At 32.7% G+C, this 14,729-nt stretch overlaps 1 protein-coding gene and 1 non-coding gene across 4 annotated transcripts in view; one reads left to right on the top strand and one right to left on the bottom strand.

The window, feature by feature from the left end:
- LOC124555545 overlaps positions 1 to 14,729 on the top strand; it is a 336,715-nt gene that overhangs the window by 258,064 nt on the left and 63,922 nt on the right. The gene's annotated exons all lie outside the window — the stretch shown is intronic.
- Trnat-ugu lies at positions 2,285 to 2,359 on the bottom strand. Its single transcript has one exon. It is a non-coding gene; the product is annotated as a tRNA-Thr (tRNA).

The raw sequence follows: 14,729 nt of genomic DNA, 5'->3' as shown, positions 1-14,729 counted from the left end.
TAGATCACATAACTAATGAGGAGGTATTGAATAGAATTGGGGAGAAGAGGAGTTTGTGGCACAACTTGACAAGAAGAAGGGACCGGTCGGTAGGACATGTTCTGAGGCATCAAGGGATCACAAATTTAGCATTGGAGGGCTTCGTGGATGGTAAAAATAGTAGAGGGAGACCAAGAGATGAATACACTAAGCAGATTCAGTAGGATGTAGGTTGCAGTAAGTACTGGGAGATGAAGAAGCTTGTACAGGATAGAGTATCATGGAGAGGTGCATCAACCCAGTCTCAGGACTGAAGACAACAAGAAAGTCTGTTTTACACTACAGACATCTTAAACGATGTTTAAAATTTCGATTAAAATTAACGAAATTTCATAAAATCTTATCATTTAAACAATAATAATGGTTAAAAAAATATATTGATTTTATTACATAAACAAAGGTCTATAAATTGATGAATAATTCAATATTTGGAAAAAAATTTAAAAATATAATATTGAAATATTACCAGAGCCAGAAAATATACAGAATATATTTCAAAATTAATATATGGACGTATTACTGTATTTTCAGAAAATCTTTTTGCAGTTCATATGAATAAACATTAATAAAATTCAGGAAACCAGTTTTGATTGGAATGAGCATTCTAGATATGTCATAAATCAAAATGTATGACTATCGTTATAACATTATGAAGCCAAAATATGGTGAAAATATTGATTTCTGTTATATGGCTCAGATTCTTTTATTTATTATGTAAGAACTGAAGGCTTATGTTAAGATATGAAATCTATGATAAATGAATTTGACACAAGTGATTATTCAACAGATAATATTTACAGAATTCCTCAAGTAAATAAGAATGTTTTAGTAAAAATGAACTATGAAAACTGGAAAAATTATGTTAGTGCATGGTAGTTTAAGATCGAAAATATATGTGTACAAAGTTGTTCAAGAAGAAGAGAAAACTCCAAGGGAGTTAAAAAATCTGTTACAAAAATTGAAATTTGTTTTGCTGATTATAATAATTCTTTGGGGTACAAAATAAAACAATATAGGAAATTAATGTAATTAAATCATTTAAAAACAACATGTATACAGTTCAAAGTAATAAAATTGTTTCAAGTTCTGACATATTATATTACAAGATGGAGTTAATACAATACCATATGGTCATTATAAATTATACTCAGACGAAAAATAGATGATAACAATGATTACTTGTGAGAAATAAGCAGTTGCATAGAAGATTAAGCATAAAAAATAAAAAAAATTAATTAGCTTTTAATATTTTTTCATGATATGGTCATTTTTGACGTGTTTTCAGATATACTTTATAATCAAATTTTCCAAAAATACATACCACTCCTGGATAATACGTTTATTTGTGTTTTTGGTAATTGCAAGCTATTTCATCTTTTTGATTGATTGTGGTCACAGTTATAAATGTATTTAGAAGAATTTTTAATTTCTTTTTTACAATTGTCATAAGTAATTGATACTGTATTCAAGTTATTAATAACTTCTTTTATATGTTCAAATTTATTTTTTCAGAAATTTTTGTTCATTTTTTTATTCAATCAGTACAACCTGTTTTTGAAGTGTATTCTTATTTGTAATTTTATTTCTTTTTGGATTAATTTTTCCTAACTGTCCAATGGGTAATCTTTTTTTTCACTTTCCATAATTAAGAAAAAAATTATTAGGATTTAGGAATATAAAATTTAAGAAACGTTATTATATTTAAATCGAGTCATTTCTAGATCTAAAAAATAACAAATTCATATATGAAATGATAATTAAATGGACACCCTAGCTGCAAACAGGCGTTGATGTGCTTCATTGAGGACATGTTGAAAATGTGTGCCCCGGGATCTCCTGCTTACATGGCAGACGCTCTAACCATCTGAGCCATTGCGGGCACAGAGGATAGTGCGTCTGCAGGCACTTATTCCTTGCACGCTCTCCATGAGATCCACATTCCCAACATGTCCACACCACTACATTTGTTCTGCGCCAATAGATGTTTGCCCATCATACTCATACTCGTGGCAGATTAATCTACCAAGTCCCGTACGAGTTCGGGCATAGCATGTGCATTCGCACAAGGAGGTCAATGGCTGGGAAGCCATATTCTAACTATATATATGACGGTAGTATCTGATTCCAAAAGAACAGTTACCGTGGATGACCATGCAGCTTTGCTAGAAATGAAATGATAATTAAACGGACACCCTAGCCGCAAACATGTGTTGATGTGCGTCATTGGGGACATGATGAAAATGTGTGCCCCAACCGGGACTCGAACCCGGGATCTCCTGCTTACATGGCAGACGCTCTATCCATCTGAACCACCGCGGGCACAGAGGATAGTACGTCTGCAGGGACTTATCCCTTGCACGCTCCCCGTGAGATCCACATTCCCAACATGTCCACACCACTACATTTGTATTGCGCCTAAATCATTTATAACAAGAAACAAGTTTTAATAATTATTCATGAAATAAGTAGTCCATGGTCTTATGCAAATCAAGTTGGTGATATCTTAGGGTACAAACATTCTCAAGATGCTGTGAAACAACATGTTACAGAAAAATGTTGTGAATCATATCAAAATTTCAATAGTGATGAAACATTGATATGTTCAAATATTCATCCTCATACAAAATTTACCGATGAATCTGGCTTATATTCTTTAATTATGCTTTCAGAATTGCCATTTGCAGGAAAGTTTCAACATTTTGTTTATGAAGAAGTTTTACCATCAATTCGAAAACATAGTGAATGTAAAATAAAAGACTAATGTAAAATAGCTCTTTGAAGGCCAAATAAATCATTTAAAAGAGCTACATAAATTTTAGGATAATTGTATAAAAAAACCAGATGAAATAGTTTATAGAACTGTAGTAATATCACATAACAGAAATGAACAAATAAATAGTTTAATACCACATGTTGGTATTTGAACAAATGATGAAAATTTAATACCTACTTTTGTTGTTATAAGATTACGTGATACGAATTTTATATGGTTATTGTGTTATTCGAACACACTTTAAAAATGTCGAAAACCAAATAAATTAAATTAGAAATAGACATGTAAAATTCTGAAGAATTTTAAGAATTATTACTGTACCAAATTCAATAAATTAATTCCAGAATGTTAGATAAAGGTTAAATATTATTTGTCATCGAAATTATTTCATCATTTTAGATAATTATTCACAAAAACAGGTATATCACGATGTAATTAATCCTATTTATTGTTCTAAGAAAGTAAAACTAAATTTCTAACTAATTTTTTCATGATTAAATGTTAATTAATATTTATACCACTTTTTATTTACATCTAATAAACAAAATTCATTAAAACTATCACATTCCAGTTTCTGAAATTTAAAATTTCAGATAGTTCTGACATTAAATCATTTTTGTTAATCTTTATGAGAATATGGTAATATATATTATCTTCTTTAATTAACAAAGTAAGCACAAGGAATATAAGATTGTAAAAATTGCATTACTTTTATTTACCCAATTATTGTGTGCATTTTCAAAAGCTAATCATTAATGTATACATCATTACCTCTTGTATGTAAAATTTCTCAATAAGGTAAACAACTGGAATGTTTGTTTTCTATATATCTTTTTCAAAAATCTTGCTGCTATCACCATTTCAATCTTGGAATTTATGTCATTGGATTAGAACCAATAACATCTTCAATTTCAAAAAATTCTGTTGACCAATCTGTTGTATGTCCTTTCTCGAAAATGCCTTTTAATTTACTTATTCTTACTTTATTGTCAATTTTATATTTTGTTTAGTATCTTACAAAAATATTCTACTGAAATCATTTTCAATAATTTTTTTCTTTTTCTTTGTTTGTATGTTTCGGTTTCATTTTTATTGTTGCAGGTTTTGTATTATCATATTCCTCAAATGATTGTGAAACTAGTTCAACCCATTTATAATTTCCTTGTAAGTCAAATTTTTCCATATTTGTGCTTTTGATGGTCTATTAAACTGTTCAACAAGAGATGCTTTTGATTCACTAAAAGTATCAGAATTATTAATATTATATGTTTTCACTTATTCTTGGAATTCCTTATTGTAAAATTATGTAGCATTATTTGTTAGCTAATCTTTTGGTTTTCTCAACTCAAATATCTTGTCAAAAGAATTGACTACATTTTAATCAGTTTTATCTTTAACTGGAATAGCCCAAGCAAACTTTGAAAAAACATCTGTAACAGTTAATAAAAATTTATATGTTATTTAATTTTGAAATTCCCTTCAATCATCCAGAATCCATTTTGATGAAATCAGCTGGCCGTAAATCATCTATTTCAAAAGAATTTACATTTTTCTTTTAAAATTTTATCTTATAGTTTTATGTAATTCATTACCAATTTCTTCATGAATATTTACTTAATGTACCTAGAAATTCTTTTTAACGAATTTGTTTCTTTTAGTCTTACGAATTGAACAAAGACCTTCAGTTCTTTGTTTTTCATGTTTTCATGTTACTCTTTGAGGCTTAATTGTTTCACTAAATTATTTACATTTCAAGCAGTAGATGTGATTATGATTCTCCACTTATATAGAATAAAAAATAATTATATTATTTCAACAGGTATATTTAACTTTACTTCAATTACAACCGTTTACAGAATCTTTTAATCTTAAGGTTAGAAAATTTTTTTTCCACATTATTTGTGTTCACAGGATGTCAGGAGTTATTTTGTAAAGTACATCAATAACACTTATTGAAAGATCAAAATAATTAACTATTAAATCTTTTGCATATTGTTATCAAAAACAATAACTTTTTTAAGAATAATGTTATACTGATTGAAAGTGAACATTTTTTTGTTCACCTCCAGTCATAAAAGTAAATTCAATAATTTGACTATCATATCTTTAAGACTACCTAACTCATCTAACAATGGAATTAACTCTTTTTTGATAAATAATCTGAAAAAGCCTTTCCTATTAACTGTTTTTTAAATTTTTTTATTAGATTAGTTTTATCAAGCTGATTAAAATCCATTTTACTGACGTAAGTATTCAATTTGTATATTCAGCTTTAGTATCAAGATTCTTTAATTTATTAACTGAATTTGTTTGTTGACTGCAGCTTTCACATTAATTGGATCTTTTATACTTACCATTTATCTACATTTAAAACTAATATCACCTCTAGTTATTTTAAAAATGTCATTTAATAATTTCTGACATTGTTTAATTGCGCTAACTGTTTTGAATATGCTGATGATTGAATAACTTTAAATTTTGTTTCTAACAGCTGTAGTGATGATTTTACTTTCTTGAATCTCACTCTCATTCTTCCTGAATTTTTGGTTATATTGATTGAAATTTTTTAATTACAAATCTTTAATTTTTGTTTGAAAATCTTCAAATTTGAAATTAATTCATTTTTAATTTTTGATGCTTATAACTGAAAAGCTTTTATTTTTTCTAAATCGTTATTGAGTTCAGCATACAACTTATTTCCAAAATGTCCATTTACTAAATTTAAAATAAAATTAAACTTTTATTTCATACAAAATTGTTTTAAAACAAATAAACAAAATGACCACAAATAAATTCGTTAAACTTTTGTGACACCATGTTATAATACTAACCTTTTTTCCTAAATAATTTGCTAGGTCCATTGGCACATTTCCTCCAGTCAAAAACCAATGTTATATTTTTAGTCTTATAATAGCAAATCCAGTGATTACCAACGTGATCAGGTGCATCAATATTTACTACTCTACATCCTTAATTTTCTGGTTTATTAGGTAACTAATCCGTCATAGAAATGCCATGAAATTATTTATTTTTTAATAGTTTATCTAATTCTTCTATGTCAAAATTAGATAAAGGATTATTAATTTGTAAATTGTTTCTTTAAAATTTCCTTTGTACATGCACTTCCTTTCTTCTCCATTTCTGAAATATGTCAGTTTTGTTCTTCTAATCAGCTTTTTTTGGTTTATAACTGCATTTGCAATTGCTGCAGATCCACCAGAGAATGAACCACTTTTGCCAAATGTATATAGTGTATTATTCAAATTCTGACAAAATGTGGTGGCCTTTCGGATTACTGACGATGAACTGCCTGAATTTCTGTTATTCCAACTTTTCACTGAAATGATTATTTGCCAGCCATTTCTGTTACATCAATAATTGTTAATCTTTCAATTAAGTCGCAAACATGTTTTACAGATTCACAAAATTTATGTATTAAATTATTTAAAAAAATTAAGAAAAAAGGTATACTTTTTGGATTCTTGACAACAAAGTCACAAAATCTATTTCTGTGTTATTCCAATTTCTTCATTATGATAATTTTTGTTTCCAGCTAATTCTTCACCATGCATAACTCTTAATCTATCAAATTATTGATGAACTTCATTCATTCAAATATATTCAATTGATTTTTCCTAATATCTTTTTTACTAAACCTTCACCATTATTTTGAAATGAATCATTAAGATTTCTCCCTGAAAAACTGTGTAAATAATCTTCAACAGTTGTTTTTATCAATTAATCGTATTTTATTCTTTTACGTTATTTAACTTTATTTGGATTATTATCAGGATCAACGCGTTTGAGTCAAATCAAATTCTAGAATAATTTTGTAAATGGAAATAATTAAATTCTTTATGTAAATCATCTATACTAATTTGTTTTTAGTTACAAGATTCATTAATCCATCAATTAATTCATATTCATTATCACCCATATTAATTTATCACCATTGAATTCAACCTGATAAGTACCAATAAATTTGAAAGTACCAACCGATCTTAATCCAAAAACAGCATCTTCACTATGATTGGTAAATTTTAACATTGTGTCACTTCTATTTATTTTTTTAACATCACTGTCTTTTGATTTTTTTCTATTTTTAACTTCTTCATATTTAATCAATAAATCATCTATTTCTGATTCATTTAATGTGTAATATCTTTCATCACTATCATATTGTTTAATTGGTGGAATTTTGTTAAATTCTTCTAAATAATGTCAGTTATAAGGTACCATTTCTTTCTCAACTTCTCTATTTTCTTCAGTTGCTTTTAATACATTATCACATAACCTTCCATTTCTTCTTTAACTTGTTCAGTTGCATCAATAATTGGTTGATCTTCTTTTTTTTAATTTTTCGTATTTGTTCTTGGATCTTTTTCCATTTTTTAAACTCTTCTTTTAAGTGTTCAGTTTTTTTAACAACTTCTGGAACATATTTTGAAAAATTTATTGAGGATAAAAATGTAGTAAATGTTTTTTATTTTACATCAATGTTTTTATGTTCAGTGTTTACTTTTAACGTTTTTATGTATAATGTTTATGTTCAATGTGTTTATGTTCAATGTTTATGTTTAATGTTCTTATGTTTGACATTTAATATCTAAGAAATTCTTATCTTTTCTCTGTATTTTCCATTATTCATTTTTCTTGTCGTATATATTTGTTTTAAAACCAAATTCATCATTATTCCAACATTTACTACACAATTCTTTAAAACATTCAAATTTTAAGTCACCCCCAACAAATTCATGATAAATATGATTTAAATTTGTATCATCTTGGCTGAAAATATTTTAAAAATTTTGATTGCTTCTAACTCATTGCTTTGGTATTTTTGACTAAATTTGAGGCTTGTAAAAACAATCTATTCCTTTATGTCTGCCTCTAGTAAAATATTCTCCAACTATATCTTGATGTTCAGGAATGAAGTCTGCAAGAACTTCCACTGAATTTCCTTCACATTCATTGACATGCGACAATACTGAGCCACGCCTTCTTGTATAGGATTCAGAGATTGCAGTGAAATTTCCTGTAAGTTGATCCATGACATTTTGTAGGATCTCTAAATGTAAGGCTGCCAACTCAGTCTCTGGTCGAGTACATGCTATATGGCAAAACTGTTGTATGTTAAATTCTGGAAGGTCTGTTCCTGCATGTGAGTCAATTGCGTTCCGTTAACATTTTTTCGTTCGTGAGAAGTCATTAGCATTGATCTCGTGATCACAAAGTATCCCTGTAGAGGTTGTTTGAGTATTTCGAGTAAAGATGGCTGCAATGGCTATTGAGTTGCCATACAGCCTGCGCCACTCTGTACAGTTACTTATGTACCACAATAACGCGGATTTTCAAAAATCACTACTGGGTTGAATTCGCGATCAGAGAGCATTCCAGCACTAACATATTTACATCCACTTGAATTCATGGCGAAAGGTGGATTGGTAGTTACCCCTGCTGGGATGTTTAGAAGATACTCCACATCATCTGGAATTGGGAAAATTAAACGAATTTAACAACAGATCACAGTAGACTACACCTATGCATATACACAAGAACATTGATGATGCTTACATGATGTTGACTGTGTAGGTGGAGCCTGACATTTCGTTATGTCAATGTTACCACACTGATCGTGCATTGCAAACTGAAATCATTACTTATAGACAGTATATCACGTCGCAATACACGAAAAAAGTGTGTGATTGATGTATTGCAGCTGTATGTGAGGGTCACGAACCTAATGTTAGAATCTCTGGCCAGATAGTAGATTGTGTGTGTGTCTTGAATGAATATGTTACCACAAATCTCTGTAGAACCAACAACTAAATCAGCTGCGGTACACCGATCTCATGACTTAAATCACTTTTTATGTGGATAATGATCCAACAGAAACACTTTTCATATACTGTTACCATTTTCAAGTTTCTTTATTCATTTGTTGAGTTCTACCAGCTTTGAATCAATGTATTCTTTGATCAGCACATCTCAATATTGAGGATGAATTATGTTGCTCTGATACCACCATAGTTTGTCAATCACGATGAATATTTATCTCTCTCTTCTCTCTCTCTCTCTCTCTCTCTCTCTCTCTCTCTCTCTCTCTCTCTCTCTCTCTAGGGTGAAAATATATGCCAGTAGCAAGCAGGTTCAGACAAACATCCTCTGTCTAGACACCTAACTATAAATAGGGTGAAAGCCAAGCTGACAAATTACGACACATCAGAGTATCCAGTCAGAGAAATGCTTGTCAGGTTACTTACACACTCTTAACGATAGCAGTATGGTATCGATCATGACAGCTACTCACAGCCAGATCTGATAGCCATTGCTGCGACAGGAGTGATGTCACATGACATCTAGCACACTCGGTGGCTTTATGTGGCAGTCGCAACTGACCAGTGTGTGTGGCTGGCAGTGAGTCAGCGATGGGGGTTGGGGAGGTTCTTACCGTAATGTCATACACTGTGTTAGCAGAAGACTTTTTTCAGCTTGCCTGTGGTTGGCTGGGAAGCCCACTGTTGTGGCGGTGCAGTGGTAATGCCATGGCAGAGTCAGCGATGATGACACAAACTAGTCATTCAGCTATGATCTCCCAACTGGAGCGCCCAGTGTCCAGTGATGGCTGTGGCATGGCCAGTGTTCGGTGGTGGCGGCAGTCCCAATCTCCAAGTGATGCCAATACTCACAGCATCCACAACCTGGTGGTTGACACTGTGGCCTGGCACCAGTCAGTTACCATGGGGCAGTGAAGGCTATGATGTGGAGGCAGAAGCCCTCCCCCTTCCCTCACCAGTATTTGTTTAAATAAAATCCCATCCAAACTTAGAGCATGTAGTGACCATACAAGTGTGGATGAATAGTAGCTTATAGTAGGGCTGAGCCAGTATCTCAAGCCTGGTCCAGAATTTCTCACTGTTATAAGTACAGGTCAACAAGCTTTAGCAAGTTTCTGATTCAATGGAGTCAAGGTCAGTATTACTGCTGTGGGACAGAATTCTGCACTGTTATAAATAGCCTGACAGGTCTGAACTGGATTGTGACATGATAAAATGGTGACAGTATGTCTCATGTTGCCCTCTTGTATTCCAGATCAAACATTTTGCATTCTGATGTCCTATTTACGGCAGTGCTCACATTCCAAGTCTCAGACTGACTGTGATGTCATAGAGGCATGGCTAGTATGTCAGCATCATAATGCACAATTTTCAATTTTACATTTCCCACTTTGAATTTCTTGCCATTTTATACTTAGGACAATAACAACCCTACTTCCATAGGAAACACACCAGCGCAGTTGGGCTACCTATTGAATTTCATACCAAAATTTTCAATTTCCTATCAAAATTTAAATTCCCGCTATTTTATGAGTAGTGCAATTGACCTTTGCCAAATGAGGGAAGTGGGGGGGGGGGGGGGATGGGAAAAACTCGTGACTCATTGATTACATCATAAACTATGTTATCAGTAACACACTCTGCACCAAAAACAGCATTATTATACTACTTGCAGAGTCATCTGATCCCATATAGAGCACTTGCAGAAACCTACCAAGGAATTATCGAATCCATGTAGCTATATCCCATTTCAGGGAAGGACCAACATGATATTAAGCAGGTGGTCATAATGTTTATAATTCATTTTCTTGTGAATGTAGTTCATCTCCATACACAAATAAAACTGAATACTAGGACTAAAAATATTCGTCATTACACATTTTGAACCCTTCTCATTGCTAATACTATTTCACTGTTAACTACTGTCTTATCTCAATAGATACTTTTTCCATCCATCTCATTTATCACTTCCTCATGTTGACACCTCCTGACATGTTAAGACTATTGCAGCTATGGAACAGCCATTAAGTTTTAGCCACTGACAATATCAAGGCATCAACTATACTGGTTCTTCATGGTGCCCTTTGTAAAATGGTAGGCAATCTTTTTGTGTTTTCATTGTGTTCAAATGCTGGCTTCATATCAACAGGATGGTCCTGTCACTACGCACAATGAATTTGCATTATGAGACATTGCCAACGATACGTGACCCTACAAATAGCAAAAGCCTATTACAAAATCAGGATTCAACTCTGAATAGCAACTGCAATAATGACAATTAACGTATAAAGTCCTAGAGTGCCACTGTTTACTGCAGCTTCCTGAATCACAGTGCTATAGTCACAGCTACGTTAGTCTCACAGACTGCTGGATGAACACTTTCGTACTTTCCATCCTATTGGCTACACCTTCACTTCACCTATGTGATCAAATGCATTTTATTGTGTGGTTGCCATTTCTATGGATGTAGCCTTAGAAAGCTTCCACCCCCTGACTCCAGCAGTCATGGAGACCAGAAGTTTCCCACTATGATGAGTGGTTTTTGTTTCCTCCTCCACATCAGTGGGCTAATGATCTCAGTCTCTAAAGGTTACCCACTGCTATTCTTGGCTGTTCCTTAGGTCATAGCACTTGTTGAGTGTCTATCACTAGTAGTAAATGCAACACAAATGGAAATGGGTAAACATTACTTTACTAAAAGCATTTTTCAAATCTAAGGGTGGTGTGAAGTTCATGTGCTTTTCCTGCCATCCTCAAATTAGAAGTGGTAAGCTGAACCTTCCTGAAATTTAAAAACTAGCTCAATCTATCAGTGATGAGAAAGTAGGGAGAGATGGGCAAAACCTATGACTCTTCGAGAAAGGAAGGAAATTAGGATTTGACCTCCTGTTGACAATAATGTTGTTAGAAACAAGGCGTAAGCATAGATTAAGTACGGATGCTGAAGGAAATTGGCTGTGTATTTATAAAAAGACTCATCATTGTATTAGTCTTAAATGATTCATGGAAAACTTAAATGCAGATGGCTGCACATGTACTTTAGTTGCACTCTTCCTGAACCTTAACTATGTAACACATTTCTCTGTTGCGTGTAGTAACAGAACTGGTCATCCAAAAGCATGTTAACTTTTTAAAAAATTATGATTTAAATTTAGCCATCCTATGTTATTTACATATCACAGCACACAAGCTTTCTCATAATTTGAATATGGGAACTAAAAGAAACACAGATGAACAAAGTAAGCATGGTATTCAGACATGAACATCTTGCATACATCTCTTTCAGCAGTTGGGAATAATAACAGCCTATCTGTACATGTTTTCTTTGATGAAATTTGATATTAGTAATCCATTGCTGTTTGAGAAGAATAGAGATATTACCAAATATAGTGATGGCCACCAATTCCACTGAATCTAACTTTTACGACAGAAAGGGGTGAAATACACAGCTACTATTATCATATTCTTTTATAATCTGCTCATGGAAAAAGAGTCTTACAGACAGTAGAAGTGTTTTCAAATGTAGATTCAAGTTGTTTCTCCTTAACAACTCTTATACCACTGAGGGGTTCTTGAACAATAAATACTCACAAATCTTTAAATGGCCAGCATGTTGACATATAACTATATTTTAATTATCTCTACATTATTTTGTTCTATTGACATGTTCCACATCTTAATGTTTGTCGTGAATATAATCTATGGAACATGGAATTAACTGAGAAGAATCATATTTAATATTTGAACCTTTGTAGTGATTACACTGTCTGGATCTACTGGGGCTGAGCAAATGAATGTGAACAACCTAGTGTAAATGCCCCATGTTTGAAGCTTCCATCCTCACTCACCTGTAACCTATTGACTTTTGCCTGTTATTTTCCTCTTCTGCTATAACATTTTTTGAATTGTTTTTGGTGTGCTAGTGTGTTGATGATCTACTCATCATGAAGGCTGTTATAGTTTTTCAATGAACTTAGATTCTTACTGTGTAGTTCTTTGTGCATCCATGACAACAATCAAAATTCTACCATGTGAATCTCATGTTGGACAGTGTATAGAGTTCTTGGGAAGACTTTGTTAATCATAATGGAATGATAAGTAAATGTGCTGATGGAGATGGGGGATATAAAAAAGAATGTGTATCTCTATTAAGATCACTATCGTGAATAGTTATGCTCAGCTTTATACATGTCCAGAGAACGCTACATCTATGCACTATGCACTGAGAACTGCATAAGCAAAATGTACATCAAGCTCCCACTGACAGACATCTTGCAAACTATGCAAACAGAAGGAAAGATGCTTCAGTGATGGAAAGGCAGTACAACCTGGATGACTGACAAAACCATGTTGTGTGGTTCAGTGAGTCTACTTTATTACATTACCTAATGGAGGAGTTTGTGTCTTGAGAACACCAGGATACATGTACAATCAAGACCGTCTTATCCATCTGTGAAATATTATGGAGGTTCTGCAGTGGTTTTGTCAGTAATGTTGTTGTTTTCAGTAGATTGTGCAGACACACAGAAAAGTAAAGTAGCTAGTAAATTAAATGGAACTATTTTAGGTGCTGTGTATATTCAGTGACATAACCATTGCTCCAAATAAGGAGCCTCATACACATAGCCAGATATGTCTGTGATTCTTTTGAAGCACATGAGTTTCAAATAAATCTTTCCCTGCCTTCATAACCAAAAGCTTTGAGTAAAATTTAGCGCCGTTGTGCTCTCTACTGGAAAACGTAGTTAATGGTCCATTACCATTCACCATTATCTGCTACAAACTGAACTGAGGGAAGTTCAGACTGATTTTCAGAAAAATTTTGGAACATGTGGAAACTTACTGTATCTACAATGTCAGAAGATGTTGAAGAAAGACAAATTCATACACATAGCATCTGGAGATTTTGAAAGAAACTTTCAACAATATTCCTTGAAATACACTCTTTGAAACTTTGAAATGTGTAGAGATAAAATACAGGCAAGAAAAGACTAACTACAACTGGTACAGAAAACAGAATGCAGTTACAGCTGTCATACATAGAAAAGGATACCAGAAGCAGTAGTTCAGAAGGTAGTGAGACAGGTGGCGTTCAATATTTATGCAGAGTAAGTAATATAGGTAACCAAGACAAAATTTGCAAAGGTATTAAAACTTTAAGGTTGGCTCATAACAGTGCAATTCTGTCAGAGTTGACAAAGGACTTGGATCAATTGACAAGAATGCAGAGTATCTTGCAAAGAAGTTGCAAACCCAACATCAACAAACTTAAAACAATGATAACAGAATATAAACAAATTAAATCAGATTATGCTGAGGAAGTCAGATTAGCAAAGAGAGAGCAAAACAAGTATATGAGTTTTGATATTTGGAGAACAACATAACTGTTAATGGCAAAAAAAGGAGATATGAAATGGAGGCTGGCAACAGTAAGAAAACCATTTTTTAAAGTCAGGAACTTGTTAACATCAAATAAAACTGTAGGCCTAAGTGTTAGAAAGTATGTTCTGACAGTATTTGTCTGGAGTGTAGTCCTATATGGAAATGAAACATAGACAATAAGCAGTATAGACAAGAGGAGTGGAGAAGCTTCAAACTTGTGGCATTACAGAAGATTGCTTAAGGTTTAATTAGCAGATCAATTTACTAACAATGAGGTACTGTATTGAGTTAGGGAAAAAATAAATTTATGGCACGACTTTACTAAGAGATAGGATTAGGTGATAGGACACATCCTGGGGCATCAAGGAATAGTTAATTTGGTAGCGAAAGGGAGTGTGGAGGGCAAATTTGTAGAGGAGGTCCGAGGTTTGACAGTAGGAGGATGGTTCCAGTTGAGGGTTGCAGTAATTATGTGGACGTAAAGATAATGGAACAGGATAGACATGCATGGAGATCTGCATGAAACCAGCCTTCAGACTGAAGATCACAACAGTAATGTCATCCCTCAGAGAGTTGCAGCAGTTTTCGTAAGGAGCTGTAAGATCCCCTTCAAAACTGTTCACGTTTTATATGTTCTGTTTCCCAGGAGAATAAAGGTTGTTTCATGTTTGATGAGTGTTAATACAATGTTTTTCCCT

The sequence above is a fragment of the Schistocerca americana genome, chromosome X (genome assembly GCF_021461395.2).
Source record: "Schistocerca americana isolate TAMUIC-IGC-003095 chromosome X, iqSchAmer2.1, whole genome shotgun sequence".
Classification (NCBI taxonomy): domain Eukaryota; kingdom Metazoa; phylum Arthropoda; class Insecta; order Orthoptera; family Acrididae; genus Schistocerca; species Schistocerca americana.
Note: the sequence above shows the minus strand (reverse complement) of the source record. Positions and strands in the feature narration are given on the sequence as shown.